Genomic DNA, 20484 nt, shown 5'->3' with positions numbered 1-20484 from the left:
GTGACTGACGGAGAATGAGCTAGGCTAATAAATATCAGTTGGAAAGCAAAATTTTGAGGTTCTTGCACTTACATCTTTCCCAGAAAGAATAAGAGTACTAAGGCTGGAAAGGGAAGACAAGCAAATTAGGAAAGAAATTTGTCCCCAAGTAAGAGAAGGAAGCTTTAAGAGGGCTCCTTTATATTAGTTCAAGTTTCCAGCCTACATGCATGTACATATCCCTTTGTTTTTGGAAAGTAAATGTCCTACTATTTATCTTTGATGAGAAATCCCAAAGGATGGAAGAAGTGATGGAAAATGCCAGCGATCAGGCCAGGCACGGTGGCTCATACCTGTAGTCCCCACACTTTGGGAAGCCAAGGTGAGTGGATTGCTTGGATTCAGGAGTTTGAGACCAGCCTGGCCCACTTGATGAAACCCTGTCTCTAGAAAATTACAAAAATTAGCCGGGTGTGGTGGCACACATCTGTAGTCCCAGCTACTTGGGAGGCTGAGACGTGAGAATTGCTTGAATGCTTGAATCTGAGAGGCTGGGAGTGGGAGGCTCTGGTGAGCTGAGATCGCACCACTGCACTCCAGCCTGGGTGACAGAGACCCTGTCTCAAAAAACTTAAATAAATAAATAAATGAAATAAAGAATGAAAAAATGATGGGTATCAGTGCTATCCATTTTCCAAAAATAAGGAGATAGGCATTCTAGCAGAGAAGACCTGTAAACTTTATGTTGATTCTTGGAAAAAGTCTAAAGTGAATTAATAAACATGTTTGTGAGAATTCAGAGAATCACCATGCCAGCCATTTTTGGGGGTCCCATTAGACCTCACTTTTCATTTTTTTAGGGAAGTAAGTAATGTATTCATTCTTTTGTTGATTATTGGGCAAAGTTTTGCATACCTGCCATATGCCAGGCACTGCGTAGGTGCCGACTGTAAAGAGACAGTGTCCCTCGAGGAATTCTCGCTTTAGTGAGGGAGGCAGACAAGGAAGGGGACCAGCACAATGCAGTGTGGTGAGTGCTCCTGAGGTGGGGAGCCCAGGCCACCAGGATGCGGACAGAGGAAAGCTTATTGGGTGGGAGGCGTTTGGGGCTGAGTCTTAAAGAAATTAGAGAGAGTCCCCTTTCCTGTGTTCCGAACTAGGTGAGCCATCCAGAGTGTGTCCTTGTCATCACAAGAACTTATGAGATGGGTACAGTTATAATCTCTATTTTATAGACAAAGAAACTAAGGTTCAGAGAGGCTAAATGATCAACCCTGGTAACATGGCTTACCACGAGGAAGAGCAGGGATTCATGTGTCATCTCTCAACTTAAGTCTAGAGCTCTTTTTACTGCCACAGCTGTCACAGCTGCCTTAGTGACATTTCTGGATGTCAAGGTTGAATGGAGTAATTGGCCACTCACCCAAAATATGCTCATCTTCTTCCAGCCCCAGAGCATCATGCCCAACTCCAGACATCATGTGACCTCTAGAGGGATGTGGCCTGCAGGGGGGTGGCTGGTCTGCTACCTCCATCCTTCAGGATGGCTGAAGGAATTGCAGAAGTTTAACTGCTTCTCTGCTGCCTCTAGATTCTCTTTCCCAAACACTGCGTTGCTATCTCCTTGCTCAAAGTCCCCTGAAAGCCGTCTGTAAAGAAACCAATTCTGATGATTCAATGCAGCTGTAGCTGTAGCTTGTTGCTCCATCAGCCTCAGCAAGGAGTGCTGAGTAAAGAAGTTGGAGAAGACAGTAAGTCAAAGTGCATGGACCACCAAGCTACATTCTAGCAAGCAGCAAAGGCACTCACAGGAGCCTGCCATAGCGCTTGAGACTGTCCGAGCCCCTAAGCCATGAGATGGCACTTGCCAACCGGTGTCTCCATATTTCCTCCCATGACACCAGGACATGTGACCCTGAGAGCTGACCTAGAAGAGGTCAATGATTTCGCATGCTAGGGGCAGACATACTCAATGCACATGTTCAAGCAGGGGGGACCCAATAACATTGACCTCAACTTTGGTCAATTTCTCCTCCAAGCCATTCGTCTGCTGTTCCTAATTTCTTTCACCATCCCCTCACCCACCCCTCCACCCAGACTAGGTCCAGGGCCCCAAACTCCAGAGTATAGTTCCAGTTTTCTTCCTCTTCCACTCAGCACAGGATTAAGCCTTCAGGACTAAGTCCAAGTTCCCCAGACAATTAAGGGCCCTTGTGACTTAGATCCATTGTGTGAGGTGCTTGGGGCTAAGTCTTAAAGAAATTAGAGAGAGTCCCCTTCCCTGTGTTCTGAACTAGGTGAGCCATCCAGAGTGTGTCCTTGTCATCACAAGAACTTATGAGATGGATACAATTATCATCTCTATTTTATAGACAAAGAAACTAAGGTTCAGAAAGGCTAAATGATCAACCCTGATAACATGGCTTAACACTGTCTCTCACTGCTCCCCAATACAAATCGTCACTCCAGCCTCTCCCTGCTCACCCTCACCTGCTCTGGAGGGGCCTGAACCTTTGCCTTGCTCATGCTTACGCTGCCCCAGAATTGAAGGCAGTGTAACAGTGGGGCTCATATTGATTATGACGTGAACTTGAGCACATTCCTTTTTTTTGGGGGGGACAGGGTCTTGCTCTGTCACCCAGGCTGGAGTGCAGTGGTGTGATCAGAGCTCACTGCAGCCTCAAACTCCTGGGCCCAAGTGATCCTCCCATCTCAGCCTCCTAGGTAGCTGGGACTGCATATGTGTTTCACCAGGATGGGGTCTTACTATGTCGCCAAGGCTAGTCTCAAGCTCCTGGCCTCAGGTGATCCTCTCACCTTGGCCTACCAAAGTGTTGGGATTATAGTCCTGAGCCACTGTACCTGGCCACATTTCTTAACTTAAAAAAGAGCCAGGGCAGCTCTTTTTAAAAATATCTGTGGAAAGTGGAGCTGAATCAACATGACTCAGCAGAAATGGTCACAACCAGTGGCAGAACTTCTTATTCTTGGCCTCCTCTCAAGGCCTGGAGTTGGGGGATATGGTCCACCTTACTGGGCTGTCGTAAAGCCAGATGGGATCATGCATATAACCTCTCCCTCTACACAGTACTTGGCAGGTGACACATTAGTGCTTCTCACAAGAAAACCCTCCACCTCTTCCACACCCATCCAAACTCTTGCTGTTTTTCACGACACTCCTCAGATTCTGCCTCCTCCAGGAAGCCTTTCCTGCCTCCATCCACACGCACTTTTCCCCTTCCCTGAACTCTGGCAGCACTCACCGTGTGCATCACTCATTGTCACAGTTGATCCCTTTGTGCCTTCTACTATTTATAGTAAAGGAGGATATGGCTTTCAGTCTAGCTTGATTATTAGCTCTTTAAGGCCAAGAACTGTATCTTGTACTTCTTTTTTATACCCCATGACATAAACACATATTGACTCTTCAGCATCCAATATATTCTTGTCCCAACTGAATGGAATTTCCATCAACTTGACATTCCTCCCAGAAGAATGAGGCATTACTTGAACCTGGAGTTGCAATACAGTCTTCTTCGTCTTGGTCATTCACAAACACGTAAAAAGACCCATCGCAGATGAGCTCTCCAGGAAACCCCAGTGTTTACAGTTTTCCATCTGGGAATGTATCCACTTATGTGTAGCTTTGCTTATGGTCTTTAAGCCAATTCCATATCGATGGTAAAACAACCCTTAGTGACTCAATTTTTTAAAAAACAGTCTTTAAAGTGGGATTTTCTCATAGGTTTTTGAAAGTCAAATTAAATTGGGTTCTGTGGTTCCCTCTTATCCATATGCTTATTTATCTGCTCAAAGAACTCTAGATTAGTGAGACGTGATTTCTCCTTACTGACACCACGTTGCCTTCCCTCTAATAGGCCATATTTACTTAAGCGTTCAGCGATTCAGCTTTATTATACATTCACTCGGTAAACATTAAATGCTTACTCCATGCAAGCTGCTACCAAACGGTCCCTTGTGATACAGAAAATACCTCGGCATATTAGTTTGATAAATTAAGTGAAAAGGAACTTAAATAATGCATGCTCTCATTCTCCAACAGGGAGAGCCCATCTCTACTCACAGATTCAGGCTTGAGTTACGTGAGTTTTGTCCCTGGACAGCCTGGGGGAGAAGGGCTGTGATTTGGGAAACTGGATTTAGCTCTGAAATTTGACATGAGCTGTAAGCATCCCATGAGGGATCCATAGAGCGTATTCGCTGGAGGTGGGGGTGATGCAACAGGGAGCTCCCTGACATACATCAACACTGAACAAATGTGTGAATTCAAATATCATCCTGTGAAATATTCTTTTCCAAACTCCAGAACACTGGCTGGAGCAGACTATGGGTTGGATCCAGAGCAGCAATTCTTAACGTCATGCTTTCTCATTCACCATTTTTGGGGCACTGGAGTCTGTGCAATGTTGCTTCATCTTGCTCATTTTCCATGTGGGCCTTGTAGGTCTCTATCAATGTCCTCAGTGCTTCCTGAAACTGCTCCGTGATGGTGCAGCCACAGCTTATCAAACCCAAATCAGTCTTCTTGGCATTTATAGAAGCTCAGTCATCCTGGTACATCAGGACTTGGATGTTTTTATTTAGACATTTTCAGTGAGCTCTTCTTTGCTGTCAGGTACAGTACCTAATGAAGCCATAGCGCAGCTCTTTTTTAAATATCTGTGGAAAGTGGAGCTGAGTCACATGACTCAGCAGAAATGGTCACAATCAGAGGCAGAACTTCTTGTTCTTGGCCTCCTATCAAGGCCTAGAGTTCGGGAGCTGTGGGAAGGGTGATAAGAGGTAGGCCAGTCTTTGGCCCATGTTAGCTTGGTCTGGTCAGATGGGCATGTCAGGGACGTGTCAAAACACTAAGCCTACTGCCTTGAAAATGTGGGTTCTGGTCTGGAGTGGCAGCATGCAGTGCCGTCCCTCAGGTCCTCATGAGTAACACAGAGGTCACCTCTCCAAGCACAGGTTGAGCCAGACCATTGACACACAAGAGGCACATCCAAAGCCATGCGATGGACGTGGTGGGCGGTTTTATCCAGAACCATCAACACTCAGCACCCTGGCTGCCCCAGGTTCAGCCTCTCAGGGGCTGCTTCACTCACTCTCCACACAGCTGTGAACATTGCAGGATGAGTCACTGTGAAACCACAAACTCCTTAGCACTGGTGAAGATAACTAAAGTTATAGGCAAATTAGTCACTGGAAACCTTCCTGTCCTCTGTATCTGCAGAAGCCTCCTATTCAAGGAAGAAAAGAGCATGTTGGCTCATTGCAGAGCTAATTGGCAAGGAAAGTTCAATTCAGGGATACAGGTGGGTCAGACCCCCTTGTGTGGGGGCCACAGGGACCCGCCTGCTGGCACCCATTGAGGAGAGAGGGGGCCTCGGCAGACTTGCCATAAAACTGCTCCCCTTGAACTCGTTCCTACACTTGTAACCAGTACTTCTCCACTGACAGTTTTTGAAAACCGTTCACCTGGAGTTCCTGGTTCTCTTTCTTTTAAATCAAACATTGAGTAAATGAAGACACTGAGATGCTCAAACATGTGCAGCACGATTTAAGTTGTGAGAGTGGTTGCCATGCGTGACCTAGGGAAGCTCTCATGGCTTCAGTAAAACCTTGCCAACTTTTTTTAGCTGTGCACTTCTTGAGAAAGGTCCATTCACATTACAGGTCTACAGCTCTGAGCAAGGCAGAAGTTCTTCCTGCAAGCACAAACAGACTGCAGAGGGCAGTGAAACCAGAAACACAGGTGTGCAACCTCATTTGCCTGCCCTCCTCTCTATTTTGAGGTCTTTTTGTTTTATGTGACCTCCCTCTCCTTCTCTGTCCCAATCTCCTTATAACACCCACTTTCTTCTTTTAATGTCCCCCTCTTCTAAGCCATAGCCCAGCGGTATGGCGAAAGGTCTTTGCTGTGCATACGAAACCCTCCAGTCTGAACTGGAAGCTTCTTGTGGCAGGATGGGCCGCCCATTGGAATTCCCAGGTGACAGCCGCAATGGGATGCCTGTTCCCCGCAGGTCTCCCATTTCACCTGCTTTTCTAATGTCTGGACATGGGTAAGTCCTGGAAAAGCCAGATCCAGGGCATTACATTTAATCAGTACAACACACTGAGCTTCATTTCCAACATGGTAGCTAAGTTTTAATTCTAACATCTTTAAAAGTACTGAGTGTCTTGTGATGCCTTGGGAACGCAGGAATAGCATTAAGTGGTATTGATTCTCAATGCTCAAATGTACTTCTCTCTGCCTTGCAGAGTTTTTTCTAAAATTTCAAGACCTTGTTGAAAATGATTTCATATTTTGTGTCTTAGTAGACTCTTGGTTCAGCAGGAAGCTATCTTTATATATTCTTTTTAACAAAAAGAAATTAGTAAAAGCTTGCTCTGATATTTATGCTGTCTTGCCCTAACTTCTGTGGTGGCAGAAGTAGAAATAAGTGTGTAAACCAGGAGATTAATATCTACAATTTAGGCATAAGAATAGAGAAATAAACCATAAAATCAATTCTTGTCTCTCAATGAATATATTCCAGAACATTCCATGAAAGTCAACTCACTGAGTCCTGATTCTCCCTGTCTTTCTCTGCCCCAATCTCCCTCTTATGACATTCCCTTTCTTCTTCCCATTTCCCCTCTTCTAAGCAATAGTCCAGTAGTATGGTGAAATGTCTTTGATTTTAGTTTAAAGAAATGAAATCAGATTCTGGATTTGCTACTTCTTCTTAGTTGAGTGGCCTTCAGACAATCCTTTAAACTCCTGATTCTCAGTTTCCTCCTGTGTAAAATACGTTAGACTAGCTAATCCCTAAGGTCTGTTTGATGCCCAGTTCATGTGACCGTTGGCAGCCACAGGGAGCCACGGAGTCCCACCAGCGTCCCACAGAGCCACTTGGAGTTTCAGGTACAGGGAACAAGCTCCCTCTTAGGCCCCCTCAGGAAAATTTCTTCTTGCAGCCAAGCATGTCAAGTGCGATATCAGGAACACCCTTGTCCTTGTTGAACACTGCTTCTGGCCAGAAACTCTGCTGAGATCTGTTGGAGAGTTTCCTCCAAAGATAAGAGTTAACAAGCCCCCAGATTCCCTTCCCCGCTCAGGAGGGGCCCTCGCTGCCGGCTGTCGGGCTGATAGAAGCACAGTCCCAAGCGCCTGGCTTCCTCCTCCTCCCCAGTGGATAAAATGCTGGAACTCTGTCAGGCAGGACTGCCATAATTAGAAGAGGCCCCTTTCCAGTAACTGAAGCTGACTACGCAGGTAGAGCCCAAATTTGTTTTTAGCCACCGCATGCCCCTGAGTTGACCCCTCGAGTGGTGGACACATCTCACAACCTCACCTGGAGGCCGTTCTCTCAGGCCAGTCACACTCTCCTGCAGAGAGAGGGAAGAGGATGTCATCTCTATGACCACCTTCTACCGGCAGAGGGAATGAATGAAAACCGGCATGTAGAATAGTAAGACCACTACCGTTTTCATTTTCGGTATCTTTTTTTATATTTTAGTTTTTTTATACTCTATTTTTAGTGAAAGGAACACCTTTACTGTTTCAAACCACCAAAATATAAACCCTATTTGGTTCAAATCTTTGTACAGCCAGATAGCGATAGACATAAATTGAAAATAGCCTCAAGTATAGAATTTGGGTTTATCCAAGTGACAGAATTCTTGAGTCTCAGTTGATTATAATATAATGAGGGGGCAGTACCAGGTCTTTCATGTCTCCAGGTGGGAAGGAGACAAGTTGCACAGCGGCTGTCCTCATCCGTGCCTGGTTGTGTGAGAATTAGAAACAATGTTTGTAACAGTGGTACCTAGTCTTTGTGACCGTGGTCCTCTTTTCGATATGAATATTTTTGCAGCCTAGTTGGCATAAACAAGTTGACTCTCTCTACTCGCATTATAAGCACTGAGGTATAACACTATATCTTGGAGTCCTTGGAAGCACCTCATCCTATTCAGCTGGCCCCTCAGCCCGCGTGACTGTTTCAGAACTGTTGATCATCTCTCAAGGCATCCCAGAGATCATTTAGATTTTGAGTCCATGTTCTTGCATGTTCCAGAACACAAGAAAACATTTTTGGCTATAGCTTCATATTCTGTCATGCCTTTCATCCCCTTCTCCTGATAATACACGAACTCGGTAACAGCAGAAATGCATTCCATGTGTTTGCAACACTCTGGAAAGAGCCAGTGGTTCTTGTGTGGCTTTACCAGGCCAGTTGAGAATCACTGGGCTGGCCCATGAGAAAACTTCAGTAAGTGGCTGCTGTCTTCAAGCACCCATGGAATGCCGAGGTGTCGGTTTTCTTCAATAACCTGCTCCTCAGGGCAGGGTTTCCTAATTGCTGGAGAATGACCCAAGAGTTGATGAAACAATGTGAAAAGGACTGTGTTTGCTGTAAGATGGACAAGTATTGGTGATAGGCCACCCCATTCCCACCCGCCATTCTTTGTCTTGATTGTTCCAGTGCCAGTACAGCACCTGGCACACAGTAGTCACTCCATATTCACAGCATAATCGCAGACACCACTCAGAGCCGAGCATGCACAGCCCTAAACATAAAGTGCAGCAAACCCAGTTCAAGATCGTTGGAAATAGCAGCCATTCATCTCCTGCTGTGGGATTGCCAGGGAGGGCCAGAGACTGTGGTCTTGACACATTCTGTGCGGAGTTCATCCACATCTTCCTAAATGCCCAAGGCATGGCTAGTTGGTGCAGAGCAAGTGAAGACAACGAGGGGCCCGTCTGCTGGGTTTTCTGTCCCCCTCTGGCTGCCAGCACTAATCCACCCTTTGAAGAGAGGCAGCAGGGGCAAAGTTCAACCACACCTTCCTCTCTTACCTGTTATCACCCCTCTAATGACGTCTCACTCTCTCTGCTCACCTTCTCCTTCCTGCCTCTTTTAGGAGGTGGGAAACAAAGGGCCCATAGGCCCTGAAAGGGGCCACCCTTTGAAGGAGGACACATGACCACATGTGTCTCCTTTGACATCCTAATGGGATCCATGTTAAAAAAGGAAGTTTTTAACCTGGTCTCAGAGGACACTTGCAAGAGAGGCCGAGGAAGGCAGTGTGATCATCCCAAGTCAAGCAGCCTAACATGAGCCCGTGAGAGAGAAACAGCAATCCACCCACAACGTGTGGTCATCAAAGGGCGGCAACCCCAGTTACCTGCTTGAGATTAAAAACCCAAATTAAAACAGGGTTATGGCCGGGCGTGGTGGCTCAAGCCTGTAATCCCAGCACTTTGGGAGGCCGAAACGGGTGGATCACGAGGTCAGGAGATCGAGACCATCCTGGCTAATACAGTGAAACCCCATCTCTACTAAAAAATACAAAAAACTAGCCGGGCAAGGTGGCGGGCGCCTGTAGTCCCAGCTACTCGGGAGGCTGAGGCAGGAGAATGGCGTGAACCCGGGAGGCGGAGCTTGCAGTGAGCCGAGATCCGGCCACTGCACTCCAGCCTAGGCGACAGAGCGAGACTCCGTCTCAAAAAAAAAATTTAAAAAAAAAAATAAATAAAATAAAACAGGGTTAAAGGATTTCTGCCAGCTCTTAACACCTCTCTTAAAATGAGGCCACTGTCTGAAAATCATCGTTTAGCTGATGAGGTCTAACTTCATTACACATCACAGTAGGACACTCCTTCCTGAGGCCGGACACTGCTCCCATGAGCGCAGTAGGACAGACCTCCTCTGTTCCTGACAATGATAGCCCAATACAGCCCGACAAGCAAGTGCTCAGTGAAGGTTCCCAGATCTTTTGAACGTGACTTTTTGCAGATCAGGTTGCTTCCATCACATGCACTAAACAACTAAATTTTAAACCTAAATATGAAGCCTTATAATTAAATCTGTTGATTTTCATCTTGTTGGTGTTCATCCAGCATTCAAGTCTGTCCAAATTAAATGATTATTATCCCTTAGTATTTTTTAAATTGAAGTAACTTCCACACACAAATCTTGAGTGTAAAGCTCAATGTATTATTGTCTATGTATTTCCCTATGTGACCACCACCCAGATCAAGATACAAACATTTCCAGCACTCCAGAGGGTTCTCTCATGTCTCTTCTCAGTCAACCCATCTCTACCATCCAGAGAAAACCACTCGTCTGACATCGATTTGTATAGAGTTCTCTTTTCCTGCTGTTGAACTTCACATAAATGTAAACTTGCAGTATGTGTCCTTTTGTTCTGGCATCTTTTGCTCAACATAGTGTCTGTAAGAGTCATCCACGCCATGTATTAAGATTAATATAGCCAGGTGTGGTGGCTCAGTCTTGTAATCTCGTACCTTGGGAGGCTGAGGCAGGAAGATTGCTTGAGCCCAGGAATTCAAGACCGGCCTGGACAACAAAGTGAGACCCCTGTCGCTATAAAAAAAAAAATTTAAAAATTAGCCAAGCGCTGTGGTGTGTGCCTGTAGTCCCAGGTAATCAGGAGACTGAGGGAAGAGAATGCCTTGATCCCAGGAATTTGAGGCTATAGTGAGCTATGATCGTGCCATTGCACTGCAGCCTGGGGACAGAGCAAGACCGTGAACATAGTTTGCATTTTTCATTGCTATGTAGCATTCCAATGTATAGAAACACCACAATCTATTCCTCTGACAGTAAACATTTAGGTTTCCAGTTTTTTGCTATTATGAATTAGGTTAGTATATCAACAGGCATTTATGAAAACTTGAAAACTTAGGAGTGGCATTGCTAACCCATGAGAGTAGGTGTGTGGTGGATTTTTGTACATACTGCCAAACAGTTTTCCAAAGTGGTTGAGCCAATTTATACTCCCATAAAGTGGAGCTCTAGTTGTTCCAATCTTAGCCAGCACTTTCATCTTGCCATTATTTTTCATCATAACTATTCCAGGGGCTGGATAGTAGTGGTATCTCACTGCAGTTTTAATTTGTATTTATCTGGTGACCACGACATTGAGAACTTTTTCTTTTTTTTTTTTTTTTTTTTAAGATGGAGTTTCACTTTTGCTGCCCAGGCTGGAGTGCAATGGTGCAATCTCGGCTCACCACAACCACCGCCTCCTGGGTTCAAGCAATTCTCCTGCCTCAGCCTCCGAGTAGCTGGGATTACAGACATGCGCCACCATGCCTGGCTAATTTTTGTATTTTTAGTAGAGATGGAGTTTCTCCATGTTGGTCAGGTTGGTCTCGATCTCCCGACCTCAGGTGATCTACCCGCCTTGGCCTCCCAAAGTGCTGGGATGACAGGCATGAGCCACCACACCCGGCCAAGAACTTTTTCATTTGCTCTCTGGCCATTTGAATAGTCTCCTTTACAACGTGCCTGTTGAGTCTTTGCCCCTCCCCCACTGTTATTTTAAGGTGTTTGACTTTTTCTGATTGACTTGTTGCTCTTTGTGTGTTCTGCCCTGAGTCTTTTGTCAGATAAACGTGTTGTGAATATCTTCTCCCAGTCCATGGTTTGTGTGTTATAATTCTTAATAATAACCTTTGATAATAAAGTCCAATTTATCAAAATCTTCTTCTGTGGTATTGCTTTTGGTATGCTCTTTAAGAACTCTTGCCTTATATACAAGGTCACAAAGATAGTCTCTTGGAAGCATCATGGTTCTACCTTTCACTATTGGGACTATGTCTATCTCCAGTTAACTTTTGTGTATAGAGTAAGGTATGGATCAAGGCTCATTTTTTTTTCTCTCTGTATTGATATCCAATTGCCCCAGTACCATTGTTGAAAAGACCACCCATTCCCCCCTGAATTGAACAGCACCTGTGTCATAAATCAAGAGATCGTATGTGTGAGTCTACTTCTGGACTCTAGTCCAGTTCATTGGTCTTTCTGTTTATCCTTGCACCAATATCACGATATCACACTCTCTTAAATAGTACGGCTCTGTCATCGATCTTGAAAGATGGCAGTGTGGCCAGGCACCATGGCTAATGCCTATAATTTTTGGGAGGCCAAGGTGGGGGAATTGTTTGAGGCCAGGAGTTTGAGATCAGCCTGGGTAACATACCTGTCTCTACTAAAAAAAAAAAAAATGGTTCTAATTAGCCAGGCATGGTGGTGCACACCTGTAGTCCCAGCTACTCAGGAGGCCGAGGTGAGAAAATTGCTTAAGCCCAGGAGGTGTAGGTTGCAGCGAGCCATGATTCTGCCAATGCACTTCAGCTTGAGCAACACAGTGAGACCCTGTCCGAGAGAGAGACAGAGACAGAGAGACAAAGAGAGAGACAGAGAGAGAGAGAGAGAGCAGTGTAAATTCTCGTGGTTATTCTAGTTCTTTTGGTTCCATATATATGTTTACAGGAATCAGCTTGTCAATTTTTTATATTTTTTTAACTTTTAATTTTTATGAGTATGTAGTAGGTGTATACATTTATGGGGTATACGAAATATTTTGATACAAGCATGCAATGTGTAATAATCACATCAGGGTAAATGGGGTGTCCATCATCTCAAGCATTTTTCATTTCTTTGTGTTACAAACAATCCAATTATAATTTTTTATTTTCTTGCCCTGTCTTATGATGCTGATCTTTTGGTTATTTTAAAACATACAAATAAATTGTTATTGACTATAGTCACCAAATACTAGCTCTTATTCATTTTTTCTATTTTTTTTCCATCCATTAACCATCCCCACCTACCCCGACATTCTTTCACTACTCTTCCCAGCTTCTGGTTAACTATCATTCTACTGTCTCTATGAGTTCAATTGTTTTAATTTTTAGCTCCTACAAATAAGTGAGAACATGCCAATTTTGTCCTTCCGTGCCTGGCTTATTTCATTTAACAAAATGACCTCCAATTCTATCCACGTTGTTGCAAATGACAGGCTTTTATTCTTTTTTATGGCTGAATTGTACTCCCATTGTATATATGTACCACGTTTTCTTTATGCAGTTGTCTGTTAATGGACACTTAGGTGCTTCCAAATTTGGCTCTTGTGAACAGTGCTGCAATAAACATGAGTGTGCAGATATCTCTTTGATACACTGATTTCCTTTCTTTGGGGTATATACCTAGCAGTGGGATTGCTGGATCATATGGTAGCTCTATTTTTAGTTTTCTTAGATTTTTGAGGAGCCTCCAAACTGTTCTCCGTAGTGATTGTCCTAATTTACATTTGCACCAACAGTGTATGTGGGTTCCCTTTTCTCCATGTCCTTGGCAGCATGTGTTATTGCGTGCCTTTTGGCTACAAGCCATTTTAACTGGGGTGAGATGATATTTCTTTGTAGTTTTGATTTGCATTTCTCTGATGACCAGTGATGTTGAGTACATTTTCATTTGCCTGTTTGCCATTTGTATGTCTTTTTTCTTTTAACTGTCTATTCAGATCTTTTGCACGTTTTTAATAGGATTATTAGATTTTTTTTCCTGTAGAGTTGTTTGAGCTCCGTCTATGTTCTGGTTATTATTCCCTTGCCAGATGGGTAGTTTGCAAATACCTCCTCCCAGTCTGTGGCTTGTCTCTTCACTTTGCTGATTGTTTCCTTTGCTGTGCAGAAGCTTTTTAACTTGATGCAATCTCATTTTCCCTTTTTTGTGTTGGTTGCCTGTGCTTGTGGGGTATTACTCAAGAAATCTTTGCCCAGTTCAGTGTCCTAGATATTTTCTCAAGTGTTTTCTTTTAGTAGTTTCATAGTTTGAGGACTCATATTTAAGTCTTTAATCCATTTTGATTCAATTTTTGTATATGGTGAGAGATAGGGGTCTAGTTTCATTATTCTTCATATGGATATCCACTTTTCCCAGCACCATTTATTGAAGAGACTATCCTTTTCTCAATGGTTCTTCTTGGCACCTTTGTCAAAATGAGTTCACTGTAGATGTATGGATTTGTTTGTGGGTTTTCTATTCTATTCCATTGGTCTATGTGTCTGGTTTTATGCTAGAGCCATGCTATTTTAGTTACTATAGCTCTGTCATATAATTAGAAGTCAAGTAATGTGATTCCTCCAGTTCTGTTCATTTTGCTCAGGATGGCTTTGGCTATTCTGGGTCTTTCGTGGTTCCATACATATTTTGGCATTGTTTTTTCTATTTCTGTGAGGAATGTCACTCTTTTGATAGAGATTGCATTGAATCTATAGATTGTTTTAGGTAATATGGACATTTTAACAATATTGATTCTTCCAATTCATGAATATGGAATATCTTTCCTTTTTTTTGTATCTTCAATTTCTTGTGTCAGTGTTTTACAGTTTTCATTGTAGAGATCTTTTACTTCTTCAGTAAAGTTAATTCCTAAGTATTTCATTTTATTTGTAGCTATTGTAAATTAGATTGCTTTCTTGGTTTCTTTTTCAGATTGTTCACTGTTGGCATATAGAAATGCTGCTGATTTTTGTATGTTGATTTTGTACCTTGCAACTTTACTGAATTCATTTATGAGATCTAATAGCTTTTTGGTGGAATCTTTAGGTTTTTCTAAATATAAGATCATATCATCTGCAAACAGAGATAATTTGACTTCTTCCTTTCCAATTTGGATACCTTTATTTCATTCTCTTGCCTGATTACTCTAGCTAGGACTTCCAGTACTATGTTTACTATGTTGAATAACAGTGGTGAAAGTGGGCATCCTTGTCATGTTCCAGATCTTGGAGGAAAGGTTTTTAGTTTTTCCCCATTCAGTATGATACTGTGGGTCTGTTGTAAATGGCTTTTATTACGTTGATTGATGATCCTTCTATGCCCTTTTTTTAGGGTTTTTATTATGAAGGGACATTGAATTTTTCCAATTTATTTGCATACAGTTGCCCATAGTAGCTGCTAATGATCCTTTAAGTATAATGTTATAATGTCTCTTTTTTCATCTCTGATTTTACTTACTTGAGCCTTCTTTCTTTTTTTCTTAGTCTGGCTAAAGGTTTGTCAATTTTGTTTATCTTTTCAAAAAACCAACTTTTTGTTTTGTTGATCTTTTGTATTGTTTTCTTCATTTCAATTTCATTTGTTTCTGCTCTGATCTTTATTCTTTCTTTCTTTCTTTTTTTTTTTTCTACCAACTTTGGCTTTAGCTCTTGCTTTTCTAGTTCTTTAAGATGTATCATTAGGTTGTTTATTTGAATTTTTCTACTTTTTTGCTGTAGGCACTTATAACTATAAATCTTCCTCCTAGTACTGCTTTTGTCATATCCCATTGGTTTTGGTACATTGTGTTTCCATTATAATTTGTTTCCAGAAATTTTTCAATTTCTCTCTTAATCTCTTCATTGACCCAATGGTCATTCAGGAACATTGTTTAATTTCCATGTGTTTGTATAGTTTCCAAAATTCCTCTTCTTATTGATTTCTAGTTTTTTTCTGTTTGTTTGTTTTGGTTTTTTCTTTTTGAGACAGTCTCACTCTGTCACCCAGGCTGGAGTGCAGTGGCGTGATCTCAGCTCACTGCAACCTCCGCCTCTCAAGTTCAAGCAATTCTCATGCCTCAACCACCCAAGTAGCTTGGATTACAGGTGTGAACTACCACACCCGGCTATTTTTTATTTTTTATTTTTATTTTTATTTTTTTCATAGAGACAGGATTTCACCATGTTGGCCAGGCTGGTCTCAAACTCCTGGCCTCAAGTGCTCTGCCTGCCCCAGCCAAAGTTCTGGGATTATAGGCATGAGAACAGACACAGTTTTGTGTATCTATTGTGTGTTTTTAGATTTGAGGTTATCATAGTTTGCAAATAATCTTGTAACCCATTATTTTAAACTGATGACAACTTAACATGGATTGCATAAACAAACAAAAATAAAACTGACAAAAACTCTACACTTTAACATCATCTTCCCACTTTTTAACTTTTTCTTGTTTATATCTTATTGTACTGTCTACATCTTGAAAAGTTGTTGTAGTTATTATTTTCAATTGGTTCATCTTTTCATCTTTCTACTTAAGATATTAGTAGTTTACACAACACAACTACAGTACCATAATAATCTTGTTAAGTTTTGAAGAATTGACATCGTAACAATATTGAATTTTCCAAACTATGAATGTGGAACCTCTATATATTTAGGTATTTTAAATTTATCTTAGCAATATTTTATAGTTCCAGACTACAGGTCTTTTGTACATCCTTAGTCAAATGTATTTGTAGATATTTAATAGTTTTACTGTTACTGTAAGTTACATTTTTAAAACGTCGTTTTTCGGTAGTTTGTTGCCCGTGTGTAGAAATAAATTTTTGTATATTAAATTTGTATCCAACAATATTTTTAAGCTCAATATTGAATCTAGAAGTTTATTTATAGATATTTCTCAAATCTTCTGTGTTATACAATCATGTTATCTACAAATAAATACAGTTTTACTTCTTCCATTCCAATTTTTACAAATTTTATTTATTTTTCTTGCCTTATTGACCTCTCTATGATGTCAAATACAAGTGTAATAATGGACATACTTATCTTGTTTCCAGCCTCAGAAAATTTTAACCATTTCACTGTTAAATATAATGTTAACTGCAGGTGTTTTTGTAAATGTCATTTTTAGGTGAAGGAAGTCTCCTTATATTGATAGTTCACTGAAAGTTGTTATTATGAATAGGCGTCACTTTTTATCAATATTTTTCTGCATCTCTTGAGATTGTATGTGGTTTTCTCTTTTATTCTGTTAATGCAATAAGTTACATTGATTTTCAAAGTTGCATTCTTGGAATAAGTCCCACTTGGTCTTAATGAATTATTCTTGTAATTTATCACTGAGTTATATTAGCTAATATTTTGTTTACAACTTTTCTGTCTGTGTTCATGAGTGACATTGGCTTATAATTTTTCTTTCTTGTAAGTCTTTATCTGGTTTGGGGCTCAGTTTATGCTGGCTCATGGGATGATCCAGATTAATGTTAAATCATGACTCTGCACATTAATTATTCTCAGCTGTGATTTCTGCAGATCAGTAGTTCATTGTGAAAATAACAAATAAAATGTTCAATTGGACTGGGATAAGTGTAGAAATCTGTGGGTCTCTATTTGATTCCAGATTAATAGAGTTTTATTTGTCTTTTGTGTTCTGTCAGCCATGAAACCACCAACCTGTTGCTTCTCCTCTTTCCCCATAAGATTGTCCTTGGAAATCACAAACGTTTTGCTTCCCACATCTATAGATCTGTCCCTATGGGGGGAAAAAAAGAATGAGTAAACATTACTTATCAGTGAACTTGCCCCTAAGGATCACTTTTTTAAAAAATCTTTTTAAAATGGGAGTAAGCTGTTATCTGCACGAAGTCCTTGGGGTGAAGTCCAGTCAATAAGGCTTCCCTCAGGAGATGTTCTCTAAACTGTGTTCATGAAAGTGAATAGGAGTTAGCAGGCAAAGGAGAAAGGAGGTTGGAGAGGGATCTAGAGTTTCAGAGAAAGAGAAAAACAGCTCACGAGAAGGACCAGACCCTAGAGAGATGACATAGTCAAGGATCTAAGGGAATAACGCGACATCATCTCAACACCATGTGCCAAGGACTGTCCTAAAAGCTGTGTTATAAATAAAGTTTTGGTGCCGCAAAAGAAATAGCACACGAATATAAAATTTTCTTTTTAATTCCCAGCAAGGCAAGTTACTTCTATAGAAGGGTATGCCCTCACAGATGGAGCAATGATGAGCGCACAGTTGGACAAGGGAGGGGAAGGGGTTCTTATCCCTGACTCAGGTGGCCCCTGCTATTGTGTCCTTCCCTTATTGGCTGAGATTAGACCGCACAGGCTAAACTAATTCCGATTGGCTAATTTAAAGAGAGTGATGGGGTGAGTGGTTTGGCTGGAAAAATGGCTATGACAGAGCAGGTAATCGGAATGAGTCAGGGTGGAGTAGGAAATCAGAATGAGTCAGAGTGGAGCAGGTGATTGAAGTGAATCAGGGTGGAGCAGGTAATCAAAAAAGGTTGCTTTGTGAGGAAGTTAAGTTTAAAAGTAGAAGGCAAAGAATTGAACATACTGACATATCGATTCTTCGAAAAGAAATTTAGAACTCATATCTAATAGCTGTAAATGTATTAACTGCATTCATCATTCCGATTGCTCAGTCCAAAACCCTTGGAGTCATCCTTGACTCCTGTCTTTCTCTCTCCCACCTCACATCCAGTCCATCAGGACATCCTGTTGGCTCTACCTTCAAAGCATGCCAAGCTGATCATTTCTCCCCATATCTGTGTCCAGCTCCCTGGCCTGAGCCTCCACCCCCGCTCTCTCCTGGCCACTGTGCTTCCTCCTGATAGCTCTACCTGCCTCCATCCTGGCTCTTCACAGTTGATTCTCAACACCTAACAGTGAGATTCTTTAAAACAGAAGTCAGCTCAGATATGTCTCTGTTCGAAACTCTGCTATGACCACCTGTGTCATGTGCAGTAAAAATCCTACCAAGGTTCTGGAGGCCCTCCACACACAGGTCCCCATGCTCTCTCTGGCCTGCCTCCATCCCTCCCCTCCAGCCGTGCCACGTCCCTGAGGGTCCTCATACACATGATGCCTTTGCTCTAATGTTTCCCATGCCCACCAAACCCCCAGCTCCTTCGAGGCTTTGCACAAATCTCACCTATGTAGGAGCCCAGTGCCAACTGACCAATTTAATAACACGCCTCACCCCATCCTACTGTACCATCCAGTGTATTTCTCATGCTTATTGTCCACCTTCTCCCACTAGAATGCAAGCTCTGTGAGGACACGGAGCTTCATTTTGTTCACAGATGTATCCTTAGCACCTAAATTAGGGCCTAGCACATACCAGGCACTGAATAAATATTTGTGAAGTCAGTGAAGCCTGACAACTATCCTAAGAGGTTGGTAATGTTATTATCCCCATTTTACAGACTGAAACACTGTAGAGAGGTCAAACCAGAGAGGTCAGCTCTCAGAGTCACACGGAGCCAAGATTTGAACTCAGGCATCTGACTGTAGAGGCAATGTTCTTACCACTGCATTATCCTGCCCATCCCAGAGTAGCAAATGCAACCCGAGCTTCCAGAAAGCCCTGTGACTTCAGACTCTATGAGGGATTGGGAAGTTAAGGAACTCCTTTGGGCTTTGTGTTCAGAAAGGGATGGGGAACTGGCCAGCACATACCAGGCCTCATAAACCAAGTTAGGGAGTTTGCACGAGGATAGGGCTAGATTTGTCTTTAGAAAGATCCCACTGACTACAGGGTGGAGTACGGATGGGTGTGACAAGGCTGAGGGCAGGGAAATCAGTTAGGGGCTGAGATAATGGTGACCTCAGCCAGGGTGGCGGCTGTGGAGATGGAGAGAGTTGGCCAATCAAAGAAAGGTTTAATAGTTGTGACTGACAAGATTGTCGTTGAGAGAGAACAACTCCCGGGTTTGAGGTTTGGGTTAGTTTCAGTTTTTCAAACTTTTTTGACTATGATCTACAGTAAGAAACACATTCACATTTTGACACAGAATACACACACACACGCGTGCACATACACACACATACACACACACACATGCACACACACATACACATACACACACACACACACACACACACACATATCTTGAACAAGTTCAACAACCACAAAATACTTTCCCTGACGTTAAATGCTCCTCTGTATTTTCTAATCTTGTCTATCTCTTGTCTCTTTGTCTCCTTTTTTTAAATGCTGGTTGCCACTCATGGCATTGATTTCATGACTGGTCATGGCCTGCCGTCTGGAAGCCCCTGACCAGAGAGTGGTTGGAGGCTTGGGACACAGCTAGGCTGACAGACAGGAGCCTAGAAAGCTATGTCCCTGGACCTCCTTTCTGCAGAGTCCCCTTCCTGCATGAAATGCACAGTCTGGCTTCCATCACACTTACCAGTCTTGTTACTCATTGAATTAGTCCATTTTTCACACTGCTGATAAAGACCTATCCGAGACTGGGCAATTTACAAAAGAAAGCGGTTTAATGGATTCACAGTTCCACGTGGCTAGGGAGGCCTTCCAAACATGGCAGAAGGGGAAAGGCACGCCTCACATGGCAGCAGACAAGAGAAGAGGATCTGTTCAGGGAAACTCTCCTTTATAAAACCATCAGATCTTGTGATACTTATTCACTGCCACGAGAACAACATAGGAAAGCCCTGATCCCATGACCCAATTTCCTCCCACCAGGTCCCTCCCACCACACGTGGGAATTGTGGGAGGTACAATTCAAGATGAGATGTGGGTGGGGACACAGCCAAACCATATCACTCATTCCTTTGGGGGAAATCCTTTGTCTCTTTCAAGGCATCTTTCAGTAAATCTAGACAATGAACATATGTGGACAGGCAGGAGGTATGGAGGGGGCATGGAAACTATTGTTGAATAGGCACAGAGTTTCACTTTTGCAAGATGAAAAAAGTTCTGTGGAGGAATGCTGGTGATAGTAGCACAACCATGTGAGTGTACTTAATACCACCAAACTGTACTCTTAAAAATGGTTAAGATGGGGCGCCTGTAGTCCCAGCTATTCGGGAGGCTGAGGCAGGAGAATGGTGTGAACCCAGGAGGCGGAGCTTGCAGTGAGCCGAGATTGTGCCACTGCACTCCAGCCTGGGC

At 42.6% G+C, this 20484-nt stretch overlaps 1 protein-coding gene across 2 annotated transcripts in view; it reads left to right on the top strand.

Moving 5' to 3' along the window:
• The window catches only part of TBXAS1 (thromboxane A synthase 1 (platelet)), a 227695-nt gene that overhangs the window by 105915 nt on the left and 101296 nt on the right, over positions 1-20484 (top strand). The window lies entirely within an intron of this gene.

The sequence above is a fragment of the Mandrillus leucophaeus genome, unplaced genomic scaffold (genome assembly GCF_000951045.1).
Source record: "Mandrillus leucophaeus isolate KB7577 unplaced genomic scaffold, Mleu.le_1.0 Scaffold49, whole genome shotgun sequence".
NCBI lineage: Eukaryota > Metazoa > Chordata > Mammalia > Primates > Cercopithecidae > Mandrillus > Mandrillus leucophaeus.
This window is presented reverse-complemented; position numbering and strand designations above follow the sequence as displayed.